The 17,679-nt window shown below is 47.5% G+C and overlaps 1 protein-coding gene across 1 annotated transcript in view; it reads left to right on the forward strand.

The window, feature by feature from the left end:
• The first annotated feature begins 1,202 nt into the window (after positions 1-1,202).
• Positions 1,203-17,679, forward strand: part of ADRA1B (adrenoceptor alpha 1B) — a 111,151-nt gene continuing 94,674 nt past the window's right edge. The window contains exon 1 of the mRNA XM_066273180.1: positions 1,203-1,339. The gene's annotated coding sequence lies outside the window, so the exon portion shown is untranslated. The remainder of the gene's footprint in view (positions 1,340-17,679) is intronic.

The following is a 17,679-nucleotide window of genomic DNA, read 5'->3' on the forward strand; positions in this document are numbered from 1 at the left end:
GTTTCAAATCCGGGTTCACCTGATTCCAAAAATCAAGTCTAAAATATAGATATATAGTGATATATATTTCTACCTTTACTGTGTGCCAGACACTGTGCTAAATGCCTTATCTGCGTTATCTGAGACCTTTACGGACAGTTGATAAAGCAGCTTTTATTCTATTGTTGGGAAATCTGAAGCATGGAGAGGTTAAGTGGCTTGCCCAGAATTACACAGCTGGTGAAAGGCAGAGCCAGAGAGCAAGTTCAGGGTCTGACTCCTGAGTCCGCGCTCTGGACCAGGACACTACACGGTCCCCTCCGTTTCACCAGTCGGGGCAGATCTATGCACATATGGAGTCACACTCTACACACTGTGCTGTGACTTCTTTGTTTTTCTCATAGGTAAGAGTAGTGGATTTTCAATCCTTGCCTTTGAACTTGAGATGACATGACCCAATCCTGATCCCTTAGGCCAACCGCTGGCCCCTGCCCCACCTGGTGGCCCCCACTACTTCATCACCCCCCACACCCCGACCACTCATCAACCCTCTTGCTCTCTGTCACTCCTTGACTACTCACATCGGTCTCACCTTCAGGTGGTCACTTCACACCTACCTCTCAAACCGGGCACTGCATAGAGACCCACTGACCCAGACCTCAGCTTCCAAACGAACCCTCATCCCATGATTTGGCCACTCCGACCGCTCTGGTGGGCCATCTCACGCCATCCAGCCTGCTCCCCAGTACCCAAGTTTTGCTCTGCAAGTGCTCACCACCTTCCCAAGATTGGCCCTGGCTGAATAGACAAGTCAGCAACAGAAATTCTAACAATAAGCACCTAATTCCCTATAGCTGAAAAATAAGATCCAGTGTGACCACCTCCACACAAAAGGGAGACCAGAGTTTCCTAGTCAATATGCACCAACTACACTAGCCTGAGGTTGAATTATGTCCACTGTTTCGCTTGAAGTAATCTCACTGTGTGACTTTAAGCAAGTCACTTTAGCTCTCTTGCCATTAATTTCTCTGTCAAAAACAACAACAACAAAAAAAAACAGAGGGTCCCAGGCCCTGGCAAACTCTGAAATTCTGTTGTCCTATGATTAAAGAAATGGCAAGCCTAGTGGATATTACTCCTATCAGTTTCTGTCCAATCATTAACCAGACTACTGAGTCTGTTTATGCAATCCAGCTGCAAAGTTCACTGGGAGGGAGAAGGGGAGGAATCAGGGTAGCGGGACATTTCGGGACGTCGCTGGGGGCCGTTAAGTTGATGGCAGTGTGCTGGCCACAGAGAAAGGAAATCGGGGGGCTCCTCGCAGGAATGGGGTGCACTTTGGAATGAGGGAGCATTTTTGGTGAGTAAAAAACTGTCATTTGGCTGAAACCAAGATAAAATCAACTTTTTGAAAAAAATTTTTTTTAAAGTTTGGCTCAATCTCTTGTTTTTCTCTGTTCCTTATGTAATCTTGTGGGATGCGGCATCAAAAGTCATAAATCATTCATGGTGCTCTGAAAAAAATGTCACTTGTGCAAAGCAGATGCAACTTAAAATGAAATAGGAGAGTGTTTGCGTGAAACACAGAGGAAACTAACTCGGCAGTTCGTAGCCCACGCTGATCGCCAGTTCCCACAGTCGCTGTGTGGCTCAGTTTTGCTTCTGGCTTCTTGGCGTGCTTCATGTTAAATGGAGACTGAGTTAAAGATATAGCCTGTAGCCCTGGCCGGTTGGCTCAGCGGTAGAGCGTCGGCCTAGCATGCGGAGGACCCGGGTTCGATTCCCGGCCAGGGCACACAGGAGAAGCACCCATTTGCTTCTCCACCCCTCCGCCGCGCCTTCCTCTCTGTCTCTCTCTTCCCCTCCCGCAGCCAAGGCTCCATTGGAGCAAAGATGGCCCGGGCGCTGGGGATGGCTCTGTGGCCTCTGCCCCAGGCGCTAGAGTGGCTCTGGTCGCAACATGGCGACACCCAGGATGGGCAGAGCATCGCCCCCTGGTGGGCAGAGCGTCGCCCCCTGGTGGGCGTGCCGGGTGGATCCCGGTCGGGCGCATGCGGGAGTCTGACTGTCTCTCTCTGTTTCCAGCTTCAGAAAAATGCAAAAAAAAAAAAAAAAGATATAGCCTGTCACAACTGTACTGCATTTTCCGAGGTGTTTTAGAAAAGAGGCGGTAGTTGTGGCATTTGTGGGGATGACTAAAGCTGGCCGATTTTATCTCCTGCTTCATGAAACCAAGAAAGCCTCCCTCTTTAACCAAAAATCCCTTTTCCAGTATGCCCGTCACTGCATCACTGCTGTCCGTAATTCCATGGGTTAAATTCCCTTTGTAAATATAAATAGTCTTCCCTAAAACCCACGTACAAAAAGAAACCAAGCCCCCCTCGCACTGAGGTAACCCATATAACTAACTCCCAAATATTAGCTTTATAATTTTTAATGTGGCAGCTAGCTGTGATGAGGTTTCTAATAAACAAGAAAATTATGGGTTTCCAGAAATCTCCATATTCGTGAACTCATTCAAGCTTTGCAGAAGTAGCGAGGACAGGTAAATACTCATTCATTAATTCATTCCTACAACGAATTTTATTGGCTGTCAAGTGCTATGCTAGGGTGCTAACGGTACAGACAGGTAAAGCTGCTTGCCTTGAATGACTCACAGTATATGAGGAAGCACTTGTCAGAGTTGTGTAGAAGAGACTAAAGTTCTTGTAAACTGCTGAGGGCAGAACAGTAGCCACAGCTGGAAGCACCCTGGAAGCGGTTTTCAGCTTTGGTAAGGAAGAGCACCTCGGGTAGGAGCTTAGTGAGTCTGCATTGCCAGAAAGCATCTGGAGAATTAATTCTCAGCATAGCTGTAGGAGTCATTTCTGCACGGGCTCGGAAGTTACCCCAGAAGATATATACATGTCCGCCCAGCTCTGAGTCCCGAAGTCCCTCACTGTTTATCATGAGTCAACAAATATTTAGTGATGAGTGCTGACTCTGGGACCATCTCGAGCAGGTTTAAATCTCGATTCAGCCACTTTCTCACTGTGAGGCTTTGGGCAACTCAGCCTCTCCGTATCTCAGTTTCCTCAACTGTAAGATGGGAATAATAGTAGTTCCTGCTCATAGAGTCGCTGTGACGCTGAAAGGAGATGATTTATGTAAAGCACTCTTGGCCAGTGTCCAGCACATAGCACGCAGTCGATTAACATTAGACCTTGGTAGCAAGTTTCATCATAGCAGGTCTCAGACACTAAGCTACACACTCGGTCCCCAGGATTAAGAACACAAACATGAACCCTACCTTTCTTGAGTTTAAAGTGAGCCAAGATGTGGGAAAATATAAAAGATATTAAATGAAAAGCCACAAAAATACAAATACAGCTTTGAGCTATGACGATTGTTATGAAGGGGAAGAAAAAAGGATCCCGTGGATGCATATGATGGAGGAGAGAGGACTCATTTGGACAGGGAGGTGCGGGAAGAGTTCTTCGAGGAACTGTCTGACAGTTAAGCTGAGTTGCGATACAGGTGTAGTCCAGCGTCCAGTGGTTTGAAGAAGTGCCTCGGTGTCAGGCATTGTTTTAAGTCAACGGAGAAAGGAAGCCAGCTCGCTATCTGCAAGGGTCCCCTGTCCCTGTCCACCTGAGTCCCAATTTGTGCATCAAACCTCACATTATTCACTGTAAGTGCAGACTGGCTCTCTTTGCTTTAGCTATTAGTTTCCATTTGATTCTTCTCTTAAGTCTATAAACTCATCAGTTTATCCATCCATCCATTCTTTTTTCCAATCTGGGAGGGAGGGGGTTTCTCAGATAGGTAGTGCCCTATCTCAAGGAAGTCCCATAAGGGAGGCTGATGGGTGCACAAGTTCCTATATACATCGGGGAGATGTTATGGAAGTTTGAGGAAGCTAGAAATTCAACACAGATAAAGGGATAAAGGGAAATTTATTTTTAAGGTGGCATGTTGAAGCCTGCCAGGTAATTCGAAGCAAAGTCAATTTGAAGGAATCCAATCTTACTCAGCATTTGGATTCTAAAACCAAGGCATAAAGCCAAAAAATAAAATAAAGTCATGACAAGATAGCCAAAGTACCCTTGAAAATTGCTTCCGCAGGACTGGGTTGGAAAAATGACACGATATCTTTCAAGAAGTACAGTACAGTCAGTGTATCCTCTAGTCCTGAAATCAATTGCTGTTGCTTCCATTGAACATCAGATGAATGTGTGAGTTTGCCTTGAGGTGCCAGGTTGTGTGAGAAGTATGAATTCTTAACTGCAGGACGCACACAGAGTGCGAGGTCCACGGGACAGGAGAGCGGGCACATCCGGCGCCGCGCTCCCGCGCCCTCCAGGGCCAGCACTCACCACTCCCTGCGTGACTGGGGGGGGGGGGGCACGGACCCCAGTGGCCTCACCCTTAGTTCCCTCTTGCTGTCTGCCTCTTTCTACCAATCCATCCGTTAGCCTAGCTCTCTTTATTTTTGTTAGTTAAATTTGCATGCATTAAATCCAAATATGATATGCATTTCCAGCAGAGCATGGTAAAAGACCTGAGGTCAGCCAAGAGCGGGGCTTTCAGGAATAGCTCAGCGACACAGGATAGCTAAAATCTGGGGTCTGGGTTAGTTTTCTAGGGAGGCCATAACAAACCACCACAGAGTGAATGGCTTTAAAAAGAAATTATTCTGTCCGAGTTTGGAGGTCAGAAGTCTGAAGTCAGGGTGTCAACACGTCCACACTCCCTCTGGAAGCTCTAGGGGGGATTTTGTTCTTTATCTCTTGCACCTTCTGGTGACTCCCCAGCTCCTTGGCTGATGGCAGCGTAGCTCGAATTTTTACCTCTGTCTTCAAGTGGCCATCGTCCCTGCACCTCAGTGTCCCAAACCCCCCTCTCCTTTCTCTTAAGAGGACGCCAGTCATTGGCTTTAGGGCTCACTTTAAATCCAGGATGATCTCATCTTGAGGTCCTTCGTTAACATCTTCAAAGACCTCGTCTTCAAATAAGGTCACATGCATAGGTACCTGGGGTTAGACCTTGGACCTATCTTTTGGGGGCCACTGTTTAACCCACCACAAGGCTCAAGAAAGAGAGTGATAAAAATGGGTTGAAGCTCCGTCTTGACAGGTGTAGAATGCCCATTTTAGACGTCTTTGAGAGTCTAGTTCAGAAGTCCCCAAACCTTTTACACAGGGGGCCAGTTCACTGTCCCTCAGACCATTGGAGGGCCACCACATACAGTGCTCCTCTCACTGACCACAATGAAAGAGGTGCCCCTTCTGGAAGTGCGGCGGGGGCCGGATAAATGGCCTCAGGGGGCTGCTTTGCGGCCTGCGGGCCGTAGTTTGGGGACGCCTGTCTAGTTCTTTGCAGAATTGTGATGCTGGCAACTTTGACTTCCACTGCTGTTTAAACACTGTCAGGTCTCCTCTGCCTCTCTGCCACCATCTGACACCCTGAGGCCTTCCTCCCCTACTCTAGTTACTCATCAGGGGACCCTGCGGTGCAATAGGCCTTGACATCCTCAAACATCTGTTTTTCCATGTCCTCATCAAAATTCCCACCGCATATCCCATCCTCTACATGAGTGATGGTTAATCAACTGAAATCATCTTTATTAAGCACTGGCTTGTCAACGTTGTTAAAACCTGTACACGTAGTCCGTCAAGTGTGATCCTGTTCAACCAGCTCCACACTGTGGAGATGCAGCCGCTGCCAGAGACAGGACCTGAAGCTGGTGGGGAGAGAAATGCCCCCAGCTAGCCCCTTCTTCTTGTCCCCAGATCTTCTACAGTTGGCCAAACTCCGCTAGAAGCCAGCCGATCCAGGGCCCTGGGAGCAGTAGCTCGAGAGATGAGCTCCCGTGACACAGCAGAGGAGGGACGGAAAGGAAAAGTGCGGCGGTGCTCACATACAGTACTACTTTCAGTGACGCTGGACGCACACGTCATGGCTCCGGAAGCGCGTCGTATCACTTGTTACGGCTAGCAGTGACAAATATGGAACCGGACATTGACCATCTCATTAGCCATAAGCAGGCCCATAGTTCCCGTTGAAATATTTGTCAGTTTGTTGATTTAAATTTACTTGTTCTTTATTTTAAATATTGTATTTGTTCCCGTTTTTTTTTTTAACTTTAAAATAAGATATGTGCAGTGTGCATAGGGATTTGTTCATAGTTTTTTTTATAGTCCAGCCCTCCAACGGTCTGAGGGACAGTGAATTGCCCCCTGTGTGAAAAGTTTGGGGACCCCTGGAGTAGGACAGGGAACTCAGAGAAGGTCATTGATCTCCCGGGGCCACAGAGCTGGGAAGGATTACTGAGGCCCTTGAACCAGGTCTGCCTGAACCTAAAGTTTGTGTTCTTGCTCTGCTCTTGCACCACCGCAGACATCTTGGCGGCTTTGTCCAGCTGCCCTGACTGGGTACATTGCTCAGAACATGGGGCTCTGAGAGGCTGTCCTCTGACTGTCACATCTACAGGAGGACATTCTCTGGGTGTGCAATTTGGCTTTTGTGGAAGTCACAGAGATGCCCCACTGAGATCTCCCTTTAAGGAAGATCTCAGCATGCCTGCCGCTGTCAGTGCTGTGAGCTCACTTTGGCCCGTAGCCCCTTGGTCGACAGGTACTGGTTGATGATGGCTCACCGTGCGTCATAGTGGAAGCAATGAGGGTGGTGTCACCATCTTTTCCCTGAGGCAGTCTGTGAGTTTCCAGGCCTGCCCTCACCATGATTTTTCTGGATAATTTGGCCTGACAAGCAAGTAAAGCTACTACTATCAGATGGTGAGGCACTTGTTCATTTTCTTAATGACCATCCTTTGCTGGTTCCCCTAGAATGAGTTACCAGGAAAGAATTTGGTCTATGGAAATACAACCACCAACTCTTTAACCTCAGCTCTGTTTCCATACAGAGGCCGGGCAATGTCTTCTGAACAACTTACTATCTTGGTGGTGGAGACTAAAATACATCTCAGCATTCCTTAGCACTTCTGTCTGGGATGTTGGGGTCTCCCTAGAAGGGGCCAGGGCTGGGCTCTGCCTTTCTGAGGAATGCTCCTTCTGAAGAGCCCAGAATGCTTGGAGAAGTGCTCAGGGTCACTGATTTCTCACTGCCTGCCCCTGTTGTGACAAAGACCTGGAACTTGAAGGGGCTTCTGGAAGCCATGAAGTCTACCTCTCTGCCCTTGAAGGAGGACCCCTGTAGGAAGGAAGGAAGGAAGGAAGGAAGGAAGGAAGGAAGGAAGGAAGGAAGGAAGGAAGGAAGGAAAGAAGGAGGGAGGGAGGGAGGGAGGGAGGGAGGGAGGGAGGGAGGGAAAGAGAGAAAGAAAGAAAGAAAGAGAGAGAAAGAAAGAAAGAGAGAAAGAGAGAGAAAGAAAAGAAAGAAAGAAAGAGAAAAAAAGAAAGAAAGAGAAAGAGAAAGAAAGAAAAAGAAAGAAAGAAAGAAAGAAAGAAAGAAAGAAAGAAAGAAAGAAAGAAAAGAAAGATAGATCCTATTTATTTTCTTGGCGACCCAGTCAGATGGCAATGAGCTACAGAAGCTCTGGGGACTGTAGCTGCCTCCCCACATGCTGTTTTCTTCCCTGCCCACTAATCCTGCCTTAACCTTCTTAGGTGTGGGTACAGCACCTATTATTCGTCCTTCATTGACATTTCTTCTCAATCCCTGAAGCTGCTGGTGACTCACCTCTCTTTTCATCAAAGGGCAGCAGTGGGCTGTGCACAGTACACTGCGTGAAGTCTCTTAGCTTTTCTCTGATACCTTTCAACAGAGGCACTCCGAAACTTTCTAATTTGACGACCGAGAGGCAAACATGAAGATTTTCAGTTTTACAGCCTGTGGACTTAAATTAAGCAAGCTACCTGGGTCATGCAGGGACCAGGACTCTGGACTTGCCATTGGGGAGCAGAGTCCCCAGGTCCATGGAAAGTTAGCTTAACAAAGGTCTTCCCTTGTTTGAACTTACCCACCCACCAAAATGCTCTTAGCACAGAAGGAGAATGATACTTCAGTTCAAGCCCCTCTCTGAAAACAGTGTCCTTGGATTTTCCATAGGATATTTTTATTTTGCTGAAAAGAACTGAGCACTTATTGGGCTCAGTGGGACTGAAGAAGCTTGCTCCCAGACGAAAGCTGTGTCTACAAGCACTGATGGAGCCATATAGAGTAGCACTGTCCTAGGAGGCTGCAGTCGACTTCCTTGCCTCATGGCTGTTTGGTAGACTAGATTCTTTTCATCCCTGTTCGTAGAGCCTGAAGCATAACGATGCTTGGGTAAGTGAAGGGAACCTCTAATAGTGGGACTTACTGGAGAAAGGCACAGTGGCCCTTTCAGTAAAATCGCACACAAGACCTATGTGAAGAGAAGGTTTATCCTGCAGGGTAAAAGTTTGTTGTCCCTCAGACGTTCCACTTTAACTGCAGGCCAGAGTTCTGGTCCTTCTCCTCCCTTCCCCATCTTCTGTCTCCTATTTTTGTTTCACCCACACTCACAACCACAGCCCCACCCAACAGCAAAATCTGAAAGAAGTCACAGATAGCCCACACTTGAGATCAAGCCCAGGAAGGGATGAAACTCTGGGATTAAAGCCAGGTCACATCAGCGCTGGCCAGTTGGCTCAGTGGTAGAGCATTGGCCCGGCGTGTGGAAGTCCTGGGTTCAATTTCCGGTCAGGGCACACAGGAGAAGCACCCATCTGCTTCTCCACCCCTTCCTCTCTTGTTTCTCTCTCTCTCTCTCTCTCTCTCTCTCTCTCTCTCTTCCTCCTCCTCCTCCTCCTCCTGTAGCCATGGCTTGATTAGAGCAAGTTGATCCCAGGCACTGAGGATGGCTCCATAGCCTCTGCCTCAGGTGCTAAAAATAGCTCCAGTTGCAATGGAGCAACACCCCAGATGGGCAGAGCATCGCACCTAGTGGACATGCCGGGTGGATCCTGGTCAGAGCGCATGTGAGAGTGTGTCTCTGTCTCCCCTCCTCTCACTAAAATAAAATAAAAAATAAAAATAAAGCCAGGTCACAAATGTGTATTCTCTGGACTATACACAGTGCTCAGAAGTGCTGGTTAGGTCTGTTTGATGTCTCTATTTAAAATTTAAATGCACATATAAAATTGAGAGATTCCACATAAAAATACAGTTTTCAGATTTATCTTAAAGAATAAAAACATCTGGTCATGCCCTGCTAGCACTCCTAGCACTCCTGCATGGCCACCACCAGTTGGAGCTGAGTAGCCAGCACCAGCCCCTTGACAAGGAGCACTCACTTTCCAACTAGCTTCTCTAAACTGACCAATTTCACCTTTCTATAGTACTTCCCTGGCCCCTGCAGGCATCCAAGTTTGAGTCCCTTGGGTTATGGTAGAGAAGAGAGAAGAGAGAAAGAAAGAAAGAAAGAAAGAAAGAAAGAAAGAAAGAAAGAAAGAAAGAAGAAAGAAAGAGAGAAAGAGAGAGAGAGAGAAAGAAAGAAAGAGAGAAAGAGAGAGAGAAAGAGAGAGAAAGAAAGAAAGAGAGAGAGAGAAAGAGAGAAAGAAAGAAAGAAAGGAAAGAAGAGAGAGAGGGAAGGAGGGAGAGAGAAAGAAAGAAAGAAAGAAAGAAAGAGAGAAAGAGAGAGAAAGAAAGAAAGAAAGAAAGAAAGAGAGGAAAGAAGAGAGAGGGAGGGAGGGAGAGAGACAGAAAGAAAGAAAGAAAGAAAGAAAGAAAGAAAGAAAGAGAGGAAAGAAGAGAGAGAGGGAGGGAGGGAGGGAGAGAGACAGAAAGAAAGAAAGAAAGAAAGAAAGAAAGAAAGAAAGAGAAAGAGAGAGAAAGAAAGAAAGAAAGAAAGAAAGAAAGAAAGAAAGAAAGAAAGAAAAGAAGAGAGAGAGGGAGGGAGGGAGGGAGGGAGGGAGGGAGGGAGGGAGAGAGACAGAAAGAAAGAAAGAAAGAAAGAAAGGAAAGAAAGAAAGAAAGAAAGAAAGAGAGAAAGAGAGAGAAAGAAAGAGAGAAAGAGAGAGAAAGAAAGAAAGAGAGGAAAGAAGAGAGAGAGGGAGGGAGGGAGGGAGAGAGGGAGAGAGACAGAAAGAAAGAAAGAAAATCAAATGAGAAGATGTTTCCCTAATGTATTAGTCTGAATGCCTTGGGTTATGGTAGAGAAGAGAGAAGTCAAATGAGAAGATGTTTCCCTTATTAGTCTGAATGCTTTGGGATGCAAGTAACAGAATATCTGACTAAAAGTTGCTTGAACAATAAGGACTATCAGTACTTTAACATAAAGTTTACCAGCTGGCTATTGGATGCAGGGTTTGATTAGTGGCTCAACAATTTCAACGCTCTAGGTCACCTTCTCTGCAGTGTTCTTGGCCTTCTCCTCATGGTGGCAAGATGTCTGCCACAGCTCCAAGCAGCCTATCTTTACCCAATGACATACAAAAGAGAGAAAAGAGAGAAAAGTTTCTCCTCCCATGTCTCTCTCTTATCAAAGAACAAAATCTTCCCAGAAGATTCCAAAAGACTTTGCCTCAAGTCCCATTGGCTAGAGCTGGGCCACATGACCACCTGTAAAACAAATGTTGGCAAATGAGAATGGACTTGTCATGTTTAAGACCAAACATGGTTTATCTCTGGATCTAGCAGAGGGGTTCACCTTAGTCCATTGCTTCCCACATAGTTCTGCTAAAAAGGAAGATGGTGAAGATGGTGAAGATGGTGAAGATGGTAGGTGTTTGTAACACCTACCACCTGTGAAAGGTGTGGACAGGTAGGGCATCCTAAGATTCTACTCTAATGGCCCCATGTCAACTGGAATATTGAGGAAGAACTGAAATGTGGCTAAGGGGCATCAGCCGCTGTGTTTGAAGGGGGTATAGGATAAGGCTGGAAAACAAAGGAAAGGACTATTTGTGCCTTCTTCTGGATTCTGTGTGCCCAGCTGACAGTAAGACCATTTTGTTATCAACTCCCCAGCCCTCCCTTCCTGTCGGGGGCCTGCTTCCTGTGTTCCAGGTATTTACTGCCCGATAGGACAGCCGGTTTCTATGCTGACCCAGCCCCAGCATTTGCTCTCTGGGCCCTCTTCCCGCTGTGGGGTGCATCAAAAGGGCTCGCCCTTGGGAGTGGGCCTGGGCCTCAGTCCTGCGGCCAGAGGGCAGTTCATTTGGTTGAATTGCCTTCCCAAAGGGACTTATGATACAGCTTTTGGAATGGGAATCTCGGGTCATAAATCAGGGCTTGTTGCCTGGTCCTTTGTCACTTCGTCTTCGGCTCACTCAGTCCCAGGCAGCCTCAGAGCCACAGGCTCTTGGAAGCAGCGAATAAAACTTTAGCTCCTGGTCTGACATGCCCTCCTTACTTAATAAACCACTCTGCTAAGCTGAAGAACCAAACAACACCAGTGGCCTCAGAAGGCCCTGGGGCAGGAGACAGACCTTCTCAAAGACCCCCTCACTGCACGTGGCTGAAATGTCATATGGAGCCAGGTGCCCAATCCATATCCAACAGCATGTCAGTTGGCAAATTTCAAAAACCAAAAATAAAATAATTAGCTTAATACTCTATGTGACGTCATGTTCTACAGCCTTCTTTTAAACACATTCAAATCTGTTATCTCATTGGATCCTCCCGACAACTCTGAGCAGCCACCAGGACAGAGGGTAAATACAAAAATAAATCTCAGGCATCGTAACTACCATATTATTGGCTGCCTACTGCGTACCAGGCATTGTGCTAAGTGCTTGATATCCATCATCTCATTCAATGCTGTCAGCAGCCCTGTGAGACAGGGACTGGTACTGACCCCATTTTATAAGTGAGAGCCTAAATCTCGGAAACATGGTGCCGCTCACCCAAGGATCACACAGCCAGCAGGTGACAAAGCCAGGTTTCAAGTTCAGGTCTGTCTGGTTCAAAAGCCTGTGCTTTTAATAGCCACCACTACCCTCTTCTCTCGGTCTAGGAAGTGGGGTTTTAGTGGTGGCTGGAGTGAATACTCTTTATCTCAAGAGTAAGGATGGTGGTATACCATTAAGGTGACTGTTCTCCACTTCCTGACTCTTCTTTTTCTTCTCAGCCTCACTCTGGCTCTCTTCTGCCCTCTGCCCGCCCCTCCCCCCAGGAATAACTTCAGAACTCCAGTGCTACATTTGGTGCTCTCTACCCCAGAAGGGCAGGTCCACGGCACTTCAGCATGGTCCCATCAGGATTCCAGGGCTAAACTAGGCTCAGGAATCAGAGATGGAAGCTGAGAGGCAGGACCAAAGGGCAGGCCAGTCTCAGGCAACCCTGACGTGTTGGGGACGTCAGGACCCGCACACCCAGATTGACCCACTTGAATCAACAGAGTTCAAAGACAAGCAGTGGCTGTTACCTAAGCCATGTTCAGGTCCAAGAGTCAAGGACCAAGAGGAAGAGGGGCTGAGGGCAGAACACAGTGTCCGCACTGACGATGCGTCCAGTCCCCAGGGTTTCCTCAGCCTGGAACAGAAGTTCAGACACACATATGTGCAGTGGGAGCTGAGAGGAGAACCCACACTCCAAACAGGGCCACAAATTAAAGGCCAATAGAACAAACACTCCCAAGCAGTCTTGGGGGGCTATCTGTTTCCTGCCAGATGCATTCTTGTCAATTAATTCAACTAAAGTAACATTGGCTGATAATAACATCACGTCCCTTTCTCCCAGGTGACACATATAGTGAAGTAACACGCTTGTACCATCTCTAATCCTAAGCACGGACCCCAAAACATGGTAGTTATCAGTGAGTTCCCGTTTTACAGATAAGCAAACTGAAGCTTAAAGAGATTAGGTGACCTGCCATGGTCTTCGAGGAAGAGGCAAGATTAGAGCCCTGGTCTTCCTGGCTTCCTATAAAATGTTCTTTCCTCTCTAGCGTGCATGGTCCCCAAGGACAGTAACTGGGATGCGCATGCAGTAGGAAATTAAAGAGATTTTGTATACCCACCTTCTGCGTGCTCCCTCTAGCACACTGGGTGCTAGAGGTGCCACAGTCGATGAGACACAAGACTGCCCTCGAAGAACTCACTTCCCCCCACCACCACCACCAAATTTTGCTGGTGCCTCTCAAAGCTCAGCGAAGAGTCAGCTGCCTCTTTCTACCCTCGCCCATGAAGGAAGGTTAAGTCCAGTGACATTATCTTCATACCACTTGCTCAATTCATTATATCAATATAAACCACAGTAGTGTTGACAGAGGCAGGACCATCAGGCCAATGGATTAGACTATCATTTTGAATCTAAACTGCATCCTCTGTGATCAGTGGCCTGACAGCCCAGGGAGGTTTCTGTTTGCTCAGAGCTGGGAGGATTTGCCGGGATTAGCATAGTGATTGCCTGTGCGCTGGGAACGGCCCCGCGGCCGCGGCCACCGCTGGGGCAGCTGGAACGCGGATGGCTCAACTCCTCCCCACGGACCCCAGTCCTGGAGTGACGCAGCACTTCTCTGGGCTCCTGCGGCAACAGGCGCCTGCTTCGGAGACAGCGCGATGGTGGGAATGACATCCCTCGGCTATCTTATCGCTCGCCATCACTGGAGCTCCTTAGGAATGAGTTCAGCCCCCCTCCAGCAGCTGGAGCTAAAAATAAAAATTCCCCGGAGATGCTGACTCCTGCCCTTCATCCCAGCCGCCTGTGACTCAGCCCACAGACAGATTCATCTTCCATTTTCTTGATTTTGGAGAGAGGGAAGTGGAAGTCTGCCAGTTGGTGTACTCGGGCGTGCATGGTCACGCTTGTCTGCATGCCATGTGCATTTACTGAGGTGCACGCATGTGCGTCTGCTCATGGAATTCCTCATGTACACCTGTCTATTCATGGCCCTGTGTTTCATCTTTATGAGTTGAGGCGAGGTGTATTCTCATACGAGTTTTGGTGTAGCAACTGTAAGCTAAGACTGCGTGTTAAATCTCACCTACTAGTACTTTTTAAATCCCTTCTCTGTGCACAGCCCTATGCTAAGCAAGGAAAACAAGACACAAACTTCATGGACTACTGCTGCTTCAAGCACATAAAATCCCTGAAATGGCAGCAGCATTTGAGAAAGCAGCATTTTGTGAAAAGAGAAGTCTGACCTGCAGCAGGGAAGAGTCAGGAATGCACTCACATACTGAGGTTCATTTATTCCTCATGACAACACAGTCATAGGCCATACCACCCTGAACAAGGCCGATCTCATCTGACCTCGGAAGCTAAGCAGGGTCGGGCCTGGTTAGTACCTGGATGGGAGACAACACAGCCGAAGGGTTTCTCATCCCCATTTTCACAGACAAGGAGACAGCCCCAGAGAAGTTAAATAACGTGCCTAAAGCCACACGAGCCATGAAGGTCCAAGGTCAGATTAGAACCTGGTGCTTTGGTGAACTATCTTAGAGGTCATCTCATCTGAACCCTCTGGTGTTTGCTTCTGCCCTGCAGAATCCCTGAACACTGGTCATTCAGCCCTTTGGTAGGAGAAACTCGACTCCTGAGACAAACTGTTCCGTGTTCAGACAGCGCCACACTGCAGGGAAGCTCTGTCCTAGGTTGAGTCCCCCTTCTCATTTCTGCCCATCAGTTCCCTTATGCCCTCTGAGGCTAACGAGGCATGTCTAGTTCCTCTTCTTGTCACTTCCCTTCAGATAGAGGTGACAGCCATCATCCTGCGGCTTCCTCTCCGAGCCAGGCCCTTCAACTGCTTCACATTTGAAATAATTTTGAATCCTTAAATGTTTGTGCATCACTGTGTCCCTCCTGCTGGTGTCCACAGTGCTGGCACATTGAGGTTACGTAAATATCAGTTGAGTGAATAAAGAGATGAATGGGCCCTTGCAGGGTAGATGGTGCCATACTTTGTTTCATTAAGTCTTTTGTCTTAATTAAGGGTTGTCTGGTTGCCAGGCACAGAGCCTGTTCTGGCTAGTTCAAGTGAAAACTCAGGTTTGATGGGAGGATCCAAGGGACTCTAAAGAAAGCTGAATGTAGGAAAATGCAAAGGTCTTGTGGAATGAGAACAATATCAGAAAGCACTTGTTCTCTCTCTCTCTCTCTCTCTTTCTCTCTCTCTCCTTCTCTCTCTCTCCTTCCCTTCTTCTCCCTCCCGTTGTGTTTTCTGCCCTCTACCTTCTTTTTGTGTGTCTTCTATGTTCTCCTCTTGCTATACTGCTTCCTCTATTGCTCGTGGCCCAACATGGCAGCTGTCCCAGAGCCATATTCCCATTTGGTTGCATGTCGATCAGTATCTAAGACAGGAGCTCTGTGTCTCACCGGAGAAGAGCTGATTGCTCACACTTGGGTCAAGTGGCCACTCCCGGGCCAGTAAGTGAGAGCTGGCAAGCAGAGGGAAGGCTCACCTAGTACAAACACACATTCTTTCGCACCTCTTTAGCAAGGATTCAAAGGTTTTGTTAGAGGGGAGAGAAGATTTTCTGGGAAAGGAGTATGGGTGAATAATAATGCTAGCTTCTCTTATATACCTTTATGTTTCACCAGTATTATAAATTCATCCGAAAGGCTTAGGGTGCTCACAGAGAATCATTTTATCCTTAGGATGTCCTAACATGTGTGTGAGGGACTTGGGGCCTTCAGAACCTCTTCTGCCCAAGTAATTCAGTGTCAGCACCATGAGCCATGAAAGGCCTGAGCTGTGGCCATAGGTCTCCTGAAGAGGGTTTAAGCTCTCCTCCTGCGGGAGGTTCTGCTGCTGGAATTTGTGATGACGACTCCTGAGCATCTTGTCAGTGATCCTGGTCATCTCCAAGTCCAGTCAGCACGTGCCAGACATGCAATCAGCCCGTTTTCTTCTTCCCTTTGTGCATGGGGAAGGAACGAGTACATAGAGTGATGAGGGTTATGGTTAGGGAAGGGCTGGAGAAAGGGGGAATGGAACTGTTCCCCTAAAGAAATGTATTGGATTATAGACCAGATAGTCCATTAGAGATCACCCTTCCATAGAGTTATCAAACTGCATTCCTCTAGGGCTCCCCAGCAGTACCTCAAGAGCCAAAAGGGGAAGTAGCAGGGAAGACAGAGCAGGGAGACTCCCACCCACTGCCACCACCTGGCCCGCCAGGGTGCTTTCAGCAACCAGAGCAGTTCTCGCAATTATGTGTCGGGCTGCCCTGTGTTGTTGACTCTTTTACAGGTGAGGAAACTGACTGTGGAGAGGTCGAGCAACTTTCTCATGGTCGCATGGCTAGCTAGAGCCTGAACTTCGCTGGCTGCCGGCTGTGCTGACTCCCAGAACCCTCTTGCTGCTGGCACAGGTCATTTTGAGACAAGAAAGAGAGCAGTGATTTTTGATAAGTATCATGGCAGCTAACCATCTGTGTTTTCATCCTGCAGTGAAGCGACAAGCATTCACTGCGGACACATTACCGTTGCCCGGTAGCCCAAGCGTGTAACCATGGTTGGCAGTGTTCAAGCAGCAGGACAGTGATGAACTGGTAGCTTCAGGGCTCAAGCCCTCTAAATGGTCATACTGGCTCCTTGGGTGTCTGTTTTGTAATTAGCTCATTCATAAAGGGACCCTAAAACTGTTAGGGTAATTTAATTGCAATCAACAGAACCCAATTCTAACTAGCTTGAAAGACAGACTGAGAGAGGATGTGAGGAGCTCTCCAAATTGACAATGTCCAGTAAGCATGGCTAGAATAAATGAAGGTCAACCAATAGTCCCCAGAGATAAGGTCCTCAATGAGGGAGATTGATGGATGAGCTTGGTTTATATGACCACCTTCTTAGTGGCCACTGACGCTTTGTCCAACTGCTATTCCAGGGCACCATATTTACTGCTGTCCTTGTGCCAAATCTTGGGTAGCATGGTTCCAGCATTGAGAGGCTCTATAGCTCAGTAGTTGGTCTGGCTCCTTCTCCCGTCTCCCAATCTGACCTGGTTCTTGTCATGCCTCCACCACTCCAAGAACCGTAAGACCAAACTCTTGTCAAGATCCCAGAGTTTCCTTGGTTTTTCAGTATCTCGTAGCCTGGGATACTGAACTTTCATTTAACTCACATATACCATTTCTCACCATTCTCTCTCCTCCAGGAACTTGGGAGAGGTTTATTTGGGATTTGAATAGAGGGCAAAAAGTGTAGCATCTAAAATTATCCCCCTTCTTTCACAGGCCTTCCAAGAACTGGGCTCAAACTTAGTCAGTTCAATTCAAGAATTAAGGGGCAACCGTTGTTCTCGTCTTGGTTCAAGAATTTTAGCCTAGAGCAAACAGTCAGCTCCAACATTTTCCCTCACTGGTTCTCCTAGAAGGCCTACGGGGACTTCATACAAACAGAATTTCTGTGTCCGAGTCCCTGGAGCAGACACAAATTGGGTCCACCCCCTGGAATTTGCTGCTCAAAAACATTTAAACGCATAACCTCCAAAGTCACTTGTAGCTCTAAAGTTTCATGACTCTCTGAAGAAGCAAGAGGGAATTTATTTCTAAGAAGGGGGTAATAGATATCTTACTCAATGAACCATAATTCACTCTGCCAGATTCTGGAGACTTCTTGGCTGATCATTGAGAGCACTCTCGTGGTGCTGAATTTCTGCCATTTGCCCGGGAGTTTATGACATCAGAGAGCAGGGTCTGATCTGACCCTTGGAGGAAAAATGTTTTCTAATCTATGAGATAATAGAATCGTTTCTACCCTCAGAACCAAACACATCACTTTCTGGTCAATTCAGGCCAGTTGATGAGCTGCTGAGGGGTTGCTGATGGTTGATTCAAGTGACTGCTTTCAACAGAC

The sequence above is a fragment of the Saccopteryx bilineata genome, chromosome 4 (genome assembly GCF_036850765.1).
Source record: "Saccopteryx bilineata isolate mSacBil1 chromosome 4, mSacBil1_pri_phased_curated, whole genome shotgun sequence".
Taxonomy (NCBI): Eukaryota; Metazoa; Chordata; class Mammalia; order Chiroptera; family Emballonuridae; genus Saccopteryx; species Saccopteryx bilineata.